The sequence below is a fragment of the Lygodium microphyllum genome, chromosome 24, assembly GCF_053477565.2.
Source record: "Lygodium microphyllum isolate KBCC chromosome 24, Lygodium_microphyllum_v1.1.10, whole genome shotgun sequence".
Lineage (NCBI taxonomy): Eukaryota > Viridiplantae > Streptophyta > Polypodiopsida > Schizaeales > Lygodiaceae > Lygodium > Lygodium microphyllum.
Genome location: NC_141158.1, coordinates 11,525,211 through 11,534,654, shown reverse-complemented (window position 1 = coordinate 11,534,654; position 9,444 = coordinate 11,525,211). Strand labels below are relative to the sequence as shown.

The window sequence follows — 9,444 nt, the reverse complement described above, 5'->3', positions numbered from 1 at the left end:
GGGGGGGCCGTTTTTGCCTGCGCGGATTTTTCGGGGGTACTTCATGATATCACGACTCAAATTCGTGGAGTTTGAAGCCTTTTTAAAGCTTCTAAGCTTAAGATTAAGCTTTAATAGAATAATTAAGTTGGATTTGAGAAGAGCTTATCTCTGTAACTCCACGACTTGATGAAGGAGATGATTGCGTGGTCCTCCGCCTGCAGAGCCTGGTCCTTCGCGATCTGACAGTGGAAACAGGGGTTCCTGATCGCCAGAAGTCTGCCTGTATCGACGGTTCGCGACGAGATTGACTGTAGAGGCCGTTTGTTCCTGGAGCTCCGCCTTCGCTCGAGATTGGTAGCGATTGGAAGCTCTTGATCTCTGCTCCGCTCTGATACCACTGGTGCGCAGATCGGTCGCAGATAGCTCACGTGGTGAATCCCGGAAGGTCCCCAAGAACAAAGTACTCTACTTTTTAGCACAAAAACCCATGTAAAAGCAAGCACGACAAGAGGCAAGAGACAAATTGGGTTCAATCTCCCCCATGCCTTGTGTGAGCGCTTCACAAAGCATGTATTTTATGTATATTTCCAATCTTCATGCTCAATAATAGCCCAATTACAAAAATATGACAAGCTTTTAGCTTTTGAGTTTGCTTTCTACCAAAAATAGGAAAATAAAGCTAATGGACGGTGCCCATAGAGTCTGGCACGCCCAATCTCAATGTCCAAATCGAAATAACATATCCAGGTGCATAAGCGCATACAAAATAATAATAAATAATCGATGTCTCAATAGACATAACAAAATATAGGCGTGGTGCCTATCAAAATCTAGTCCAAAAGTCGAAAACCCGCTAGACTCCAATGGTTTCCTCCGCCACTGTTGCTATCTCTACACATCAACTGAAGCATTCACAATCGTTAGTAAAATAACACAATTAAATCGACAAAAGTGAATACCTAGCAGTCTTCAGCTACATAAATAAATCAACTGGTTAGAAATAAATCCTAACCTTAATTTATTACGAGTGCGCACTCTAAACTCATAAACGTTTATTAATTTAATATGCATTTTGCGGAATCACCCGCTATGGAATCACCCATGTACACACTAAATTAATGAAACGCCCGAAAAGGACAGGCGTCCCCATCGACTTCTCGCACAAAGAATCCTCTTTGTGTATGAGCCCCGGTCATCTAAGTTTATGGAATCCACCGTAAAACCTCACGGAATCCACCGTGGAATATGCCTCCTGGCATCACTTATGCAAGCTACATCCAATGAGACAAAGAGAGAAATAGATGCTTGTGTTGAAAAAGTATTTTTCCTCGCTCCAAAATCCATTCGAAATGGTCGTTGGCCATCCACTCCAAGCAAATACCATGATATTTTTAAGGCAGAGGAGAATCAAAAGTTCATCCAGTGGTGTTTACCATATATTTTACTAAGAATTTCTGACTTACATAGTGAAATCTATGAGTTGGGGATTCTTCTAGTAGATATATCCCATGGGTTTTATAATTACAGTCGCGACAAAGGCTGGTCAAAGGAAAGCATAGAAATGATGCGTTCCTTGCTTCTTTCATGGAGAGTAAGAAAGGAAGAGTCTATGGGGGTAAATTCTTCTCCTCTTGAGCATGTTGCAGGTATGAATCTTTATTAATTCAATATATCAATTTCTCATAGCCTCTAATAATGTCTACTAACTTATTTTATTTACAGGGTTTGGAGAAATACTTGATGATGTTTGCAAGCATGGAATGCATGATATCTATTGGTGTTATGAATTTGAACGTAAGGTACTAACATATGTTGGTATCAAGACCAATAAAAAAGACATGAAGATATCATACATTCATTATTATAGAAGAATACTATTTATAGAGGTTTTCTCAATATTACAGCAAGACAAGGATAGCCTTTATTATAGAAGAATACTATATACATGCTTATAAATGTAAGTATTTTTATAACATTTATTTTATTAGATCAATCCAAGTTTCATATATCTCTAAAACTAATATTAACCATTTTATGAATGATTACTATCTTAAATATTATGTTTATTTGACTTGTTTTTTTTTTTCAGGTTATATTTTACGATGGCGTCTAATGAAGTCATGGTTGTAGATACACCAACATATGAGCAGATATTTTTGCCTCCGCCATCAAACAATCGCAATCCTAATAAGAAATATGGAAGAAAATATCTCATACCATATTGTCGTAGTACACAAAACCAAATTTATTGTGCAAATCAAGCTACTGTAAGACGTTGGGTGAAATATGTGGAAGAAAAGTATAAAGATCTGCAACATAAGCTTGACTTGCAACAAGAGATAAAATATTACATTGAGTCTAAACATCATGAGATTAAGCCACTTGAGTTTCCAAGGGCAGCTTATATTTGGAGAAAAGAAGACATCTACCTATATTTTCTTCGAAATATGCAAACAAATAGAAAATTCAAGAAACAAAAGATGAGACACTTATCAGAGAGCTCCTCTATGGTACACTCTTTTACATGTATTAGAACTTACTTTACTTTTTATACTCCTTACAATTCAATGTCTTTTAGAGAAATCGACTACTTCTATAGTTGGAGAGGATGCTAAAGATGATCAAAAAGTTCAACAGGTTTATTTCAAAAATTTTATTTTCATTTTAGAGTGATGCTTTTTTAAATTATGATTTGGTTTACATGAATGTACTGATATAAATTACACTTTTTTGTTATATTAAAAAAAAACATTGCATCAATCCCAAGCTTTTAACAATGAAGAAAATGAGGGTTTGGATCATAATGCATGTGGCACAATAGAGGTTTGTCAATAAAACTATGATATGCACCTCATTGATCATTACTTTTTGGAATATTTATGTTTTTTATTTGAATACTGAGTTTTCTTTCAAACAAGATGGAGATAGAGGATGTTTATCGTCCAAAACTACCTTCACATACACAAGATGATTCAAAACACACAAAAAATGACGAGAATTTTGATACAGTGAGCATGATATTTGTAATTATTTTTAATAAAAACTTAGCATAATTTTACTAACATTTTTCATTTTCTTTTAAGGATGACATGCTCAAGAATTATAAATCCTTTACCGACCTTCTTGTACATGCTACACAGGTTAGTTATTTTCAATGCTTTGTAAAAATTAAATATTAATATATATCATATTATAATTTAATAATATTATTTTTAAAAAATTATAGATTGAGGAGAACACTATGTTGGCAAATAATGTTATAGTTCTAAATCGAAAAAGCAAGCGAATCCCAAAGGTACTAAGATATTTCTCTTTCTTTTTATCTCTATAGTTTGTATTAAATATTATCTTTGTTTAATCAATTTATTTTTATCTTATAGTGGAGTGAAAAGATGAAAGATAACATGAAGGAAATGAAGAAAAAAGCTTCAAGGGATATAGAGAATCATAATAAATCCAAGGTATTTTGAGTATATCTTAAGATAAACATGGATGTCTTTATTTTGGTAATTTAACCCTTTTATGATGCTTAATAGGGGATTGAAAACTCCAATGTGCAGCTAGCTAGGAGCCATGCTAAGACACTTGATAAATGCCAATTCTGTCAGGTTACATGTGTTTTGTTTATTTAGTATATGTGTGTATTGCTAAAAATGTAAATATAAATTGTTTTTACTAAAATCGTTTTTTTTGGAATTGCAGAGTATGTTGAGTGAGGTGGATGAAGAAACGATCTTGTTAAAATACTTGGATATTGCTACGGTGGATGAGCTATATACATCATTAAAATCCACTTTTAACATCATTAAGAGAGATCCCACTTTCACTACAAATCGTACAGAGCATAATGTGGATGCCATGAGAAAGGCTATAGTACAATGGCTGGTGGTTCAAAAACGAGTTATAATCAAAGATACAATCATTGGAAGTTTAAGCCTAGATGATGTTAATGTAGTAGAATAAGGACAATTTGGATTTCACATGATAGTATGCCACTTTTGTATTGTGGACATTGGCAAAAAAATCTATTATTCACTTTTACTTTATTAAAATCACTTGTAAAATAAAGTATTCTTCCATTATTATTTATATCAAAGATATAAAAATGTCATTCTATGAGATTTTGTTATATCATTATATGCCTCCTATATGCTAAGTTGTATGATAAAGTTACTACATAGATGTTATATGTTATAATTTCTTATATGGTAACTTTTTCGATAAAGTTGCTATATAGATTATTTCTATTTATGAAGTTACTATATAGTAAATTTTTTAGAAAGTTACTGTATAGATAGTTATGATAATCAACTTCCTATATACTAAGCTAACCAAAAAAAACTTTCTATATAGTAAATTAACTAGAAAAATCTTTCTATATTGGAAACTATCTTTCTAGATTGGCAATCTAGTAAAGTTTGAATTTTCCTATATTAGACTCTTTCTAATTATGTGGAAATCTAACGAGAAAATTCTCTTTTTTTTCCTATATAGTAAGTGGTTTAGAGTTTCTTGTGTTAACTCTCGGTGTGTTTGGACTCTTCTCATGGGTATCATTCTCCGCGTCCCTTGCCCTAAAGGTATACTCTTCTTGCTCATTGAGACGTGGTCCTGTTAAGGCGTGGCGACTGTTTACGATCGAGATGTTCCGACGAAGAAGAGTATTGCTACTACAAAAGGGAAAGTTATACGGTTAACAACGAAGTATAAGGCAACTATAATGACGGGAAGAATAGGCCTCTTTTAAGGTTTAAAGGAAAACGAGACCGAGAGAGAAAATGACGGAAGGATAACCGTCGATGATGGATGGAAATGACCCTGGTCCCTGACGGCTAAATGGCAGCATGGAGTCCAGAGAAACGCCTAGCAAGCGCAGAACTGGCGGCGTGATGATGGCATGGAGGGTGCAAGCACGCTTCCCGGCGGCACATTGAAACTCCTCTCTCTCTCTCTCTCTCTCTAGTCTAGCCGCAAGAAGCGGTGGCGGAGATAAAAAGGCAGCAAGGCAGCGGCCCAGAGTTGGCAATGGCGGACGACCACGCTTTTTGTTCTCTGCTTGAGCGAGAACATAACATCTCGTGTTAACTATGATCTTTCATAGCGTGAGGCCATACACGTTTTGTTGGCATGCTGCAAACTGTTTCATCCTTTCAGCTATTCTACATGAGGGCGTTCCTACAGCACTGGAACTGTACCTACCTTTCATTGAACTAGACATTTATATCCCGCGAATATTTCAAAGTATAAAATTATAAGTCGCATCCAATATTGACAACCATACAATCCTGAGAATCTGTTTATAATAAAGGGCAGAAATACCAAGCTTAAGATGAGTCCATGATGGATTCTTAAACTTCCAGCAGTCAACACAATACACACAAACGGTACCATCCTGACATTTAGCAGTGTCCAAGGTTGCACCTAAGGAACAAAAACTGCAAACAAACTAACCAATCACAATGGAAGATTTTGTTCCCTGCATACAACATCAAATCTTTTGTCCTAACACTGCAGATTCAACAAGCTAGTGAGATGATAGATCTACAATATCAAATATTTCGCATGAGAAAGCCTAGTAATAGTGCTGTAAAGTACATAGTAAACCTGATAGGTGTTCCAGAGAGCACATCTCAGTCAACTGCCCGAGTAAAGCCGCAAGAGAAGACAACATAAGCTCTCCTAGAATGCACAGTTATCGAAGAATGTTACTCAACAAAATGAAAGCTGTCTAATGAAATGTCATAAACTGATAATCGCGAAAGCAGATATACTTGTATCAAAACTTCACAAGACTAGGAAGGGTCAATATATCATTATCCAAAACAAAGGGATAGAGAGGTGTCTAAATTTACTCCTACAATTCCGACAATGTACTCTAAAAAAGGGCACAAAACACCTGGCATCACGTAGCCTAATAAGATCGACTATGCATTCAAACCACTAAACGCCTGAGATTGATGGGATTCGTCGGGTTTTACCAATTCTGAAAGGTGCTACACGTCTCAAGAGAATCACAACTTACAAGCTGAGCCCTACGAAAGGACAACGTTGACGTAGAGAAACACCTTGTCCATAGTACAAAACACTTAAGCGGAATACTAGCCAGATAAGAAAATACTGTGAGAGTTTTGCATGGCGGAAAAATGATGCAAACCTGCTACCAATTCTGAAAGGTGCTACACGTCTCAAGAGAATCACAACTTACAAGCTGAGCCCTACGAAAGGACAACGTTGACGTAGAGAAACACCTTGTCCATAGTACAAAACACTTAAGCGGAATACTAGCCAGATAAGAAAATACTGTGAGAGTTTTGCATGGCGGAAAAATGATGCAAACCTGCTACCAATTCTGAAAGGTGCTACACGTCTCAAGAGAATCACAACTTACAAGCTGAGCCCTACGAAAGGACAACGTTGACGTAGAGAAACACCTTGTCCATAGTACAAAACACTTAAGCGGAATACTAGCCAGATAAGAAAATACTGTGAGAGTTTTGCATGGCGGAAAAATGATGCAAACCTGCTACCAATTCTGAAAGGTGCTACACGTCTCAAGAGAATCACAACTTACAAGCTGAGCCCTACGAAAGGACAACGTTGACGTAGAGAAACACCTTGTCCATAGTACAAAACACTTAAGCGGAATACTAGCCAGATAAGAAAATACTGTGAGAGTTTTGCATGGCGGAAAAATGATGCAAACCTGCTACGATTTTCAAATCAAATGTGATAATGGATCTAGGACAAGTGTCACATGACTTACCTAACCCGCTCGCCAACATGAGCGGTACCAAATTATTTCAGAAACATAATCTGTTGTCACTTGAAAATATGTCAGTCATTTGTGAGGTCATCTCGTTTAGATAGCCATCGCACAAGGGATACCTGAGGGCGAAGATAAATATCAGTATGGGCCCCAGACTTTTGCGGACGTGTCGGTTCTCTTCCGGTGATTTGCCGGTTGTTTAATTTTTTATATTTATTTGAATAATTAATTAATTTGGATGATGGAGCTCTGTCATCATCCTCACACGCGGTATGTCCTCTCCCAAGAGCTCCTACTCCACCTGACAAACGAATTATACAAAAAGTTTCGCAAAAAGCGTTCCTGGTTCTTCCATGGTGCTTCTCTCACATTCCCAGTCTGCATGTAAGCTTCTATGGAAGTTTCTCTGAGATGTCTGCAAGTGATGTCAAGTTTTGCTTTATAAGAGTTTCCACAAAATTCCTGGTCTCTTCCTTGGTGTTTCCTTCTGGTACATCCACCAAATACGACTCAACTACGAGTGTTCCTGCCTTTCCTTCAATAAGTTCTGGATGAAGCGTGACAACTGATTTGTAATTCTGGAACCAGTAGACGCATGAGCACAGAGTCAACTCCCCTTCTGTTGATTGTTAGTTTCATCCAACCAATATGGGACTGGAACAAGCTAAGACACTAACCGTCCATAATAGATACAGCGATATATACTCAAGGCTCAAGAGTTTCTTCACTGCTATTGAACACTTCAGCCAATATACAACTTATTTTCAGGCGATGATCACCACAAAGAATTCAGTATTCAAAAATGTGCTGTTCATCATCTCCAAGATCTCGATGCTGGTTGTTGTAGGTAGGCCTGACACAACATACACCTCTCTGACACTACCTTCTTGGATCTCCCCATGAGTCACACAGCTTCGCACAAAGGGCTTGTATCTCTGCGGCTCATCAAAGCGGCGCACAATGGACCAAACCTGATCATAAGACAGAACCAGAGAGATTTCCATTTCAAGAACACAGTCGATTCAACAATTGATCACAAAAGGTAGATATCTTATATGATGCCAAGGCGACTGGTCTTCTAATTCACCAATATGCGGTTTTACAAAATTCACAAGTGTATAACACGATGTCTGGTCTATATATGGCCTGCAAGGCCGAGGAAGCAGGAACGATTTCCGAAAGGCATTTGACTGAATTGATGCCACATCTTTACGTATCAAAAGGTGGGACAAGTATGACAACAGTTTAAAGAAAATGATACAATAAGGAATGCAGGTGTGCAATGCAAGATCAATGAAGTCCTAATATGTTACGTTTCAGGCACAATCCAAACCGAACTTGAAAAAACCTTCAATCAGCGCACTGTAACAAAAAAGGTACACGAAAGCTGTTGGCTCAACTAGATATCTACCGCGGAGATAGAAGCTCGGATCCTTTTGGTGAGAACGGAGCTGGTCTGATGTTCCAGAGTTTCATGCGTGTGGTGTCGTGAGATGGAGTCCGACTGGATTTGCGAGTCTGAGTTTGGCGGGAAAATCATGATCTCACAATGTGGAGCTCAAGGCAATGAAAGGACAGAATCAACAGGCAGCCATGAGCGGCAGAGCAGCCAACGCCAGAAGCCTCCAGGAGAGCATTGTAGATCAAAAGAAATCGGAAATGAAGGCCGGAAGGAAAAAGGATGGAGACGATCGCTTATAAGCGAGTGACATTGCCAGCTGCTCCTTTCATAGCGCCAGGGAAAGGCGAAAAGGCTATGCCGGAAATCTCATTCTTCTTTTTCTTCGCACTTGAAGAGAAGAAAGTTTGAAGGCCTGATATAATTGAGGGAAGATTCGAAAATGGCGAAACCAGAATTGGGTACTTACTACTGCATCATGGCCTGTCCGATTTAGGACAATGCATTCATCGCTGATTACCTGCAATGAAGCTTCTGCCAAAAAAGTCATCCCCGCTCTTGTTTATAACCTTAATCTCCTCACAACGTATGAAGGCCATGAAGAGGGCATTCATATGCCACTGTTTCAAAGGGCTCTCGATGTCTGGTCATATGCAAGGTGGGCTTCACTTTCCTTAAGAGGGTGGGGTTATGTCCAATGTGTCGAAATGATGGGCATAGGTCATCCAAGTGCCCGTCTTTTTTGTCAATGTGTAGAGTATGGGCATAATACCACTTTTTTGTATGTCCCCTATATATGTGGGAAGAATGGCTATAAAATATCAAATCCACTTCACCAAATCTACCAAATGTAAGAAGATTAGGTTTGATGGGATGTGTCACCCTCTTACAATTGAGGAGTCGTTTCAGTATATGTAGGGGGCCAAGCAACCTCCCACTATTAGACATCTACAATGGAAAAGAGATGAATGACAGAGGAAAAGAGATGAATGACAGAACAAAGGAGAGAAGATAGACAAGAGAAGGTGACGATAGATTATTAGATGTAATTGATTGATGTACATAATGGTACTATAAATAGATGTTAGATTGCATGATATGAACAAGGCTCTTGTTAGATTGCATGATATCAAGGGGTGTGTGTGCCTCTTAAGTGCTCAAGGCATGATATGACGGGGCCTCTTAGGTGGACGAGGTGTTCACTTGGACTTACACTTCAACATCCCCCCCAACAACTAAGTGCCGACGAGAGACAATGTTACCTATTGCATTGTAGATCCTATAATTACAAGTGCAT

General features: G+C 38.0%; 1 pseudogene; it reads right to left on the bottom strand.

The window, feature by feature from the left end:
* Positions 1-7,140: 7,140 nt before the first annotated feature.
* LOC148014843 (abscisic acid receptor PYL8 pseudogene) lies at positions 7,141-8,335 on the bottom strand (annotated as a pseudogene).
* Positions 8,336-9,444: the final 1,109 nt, after the last annotated feature.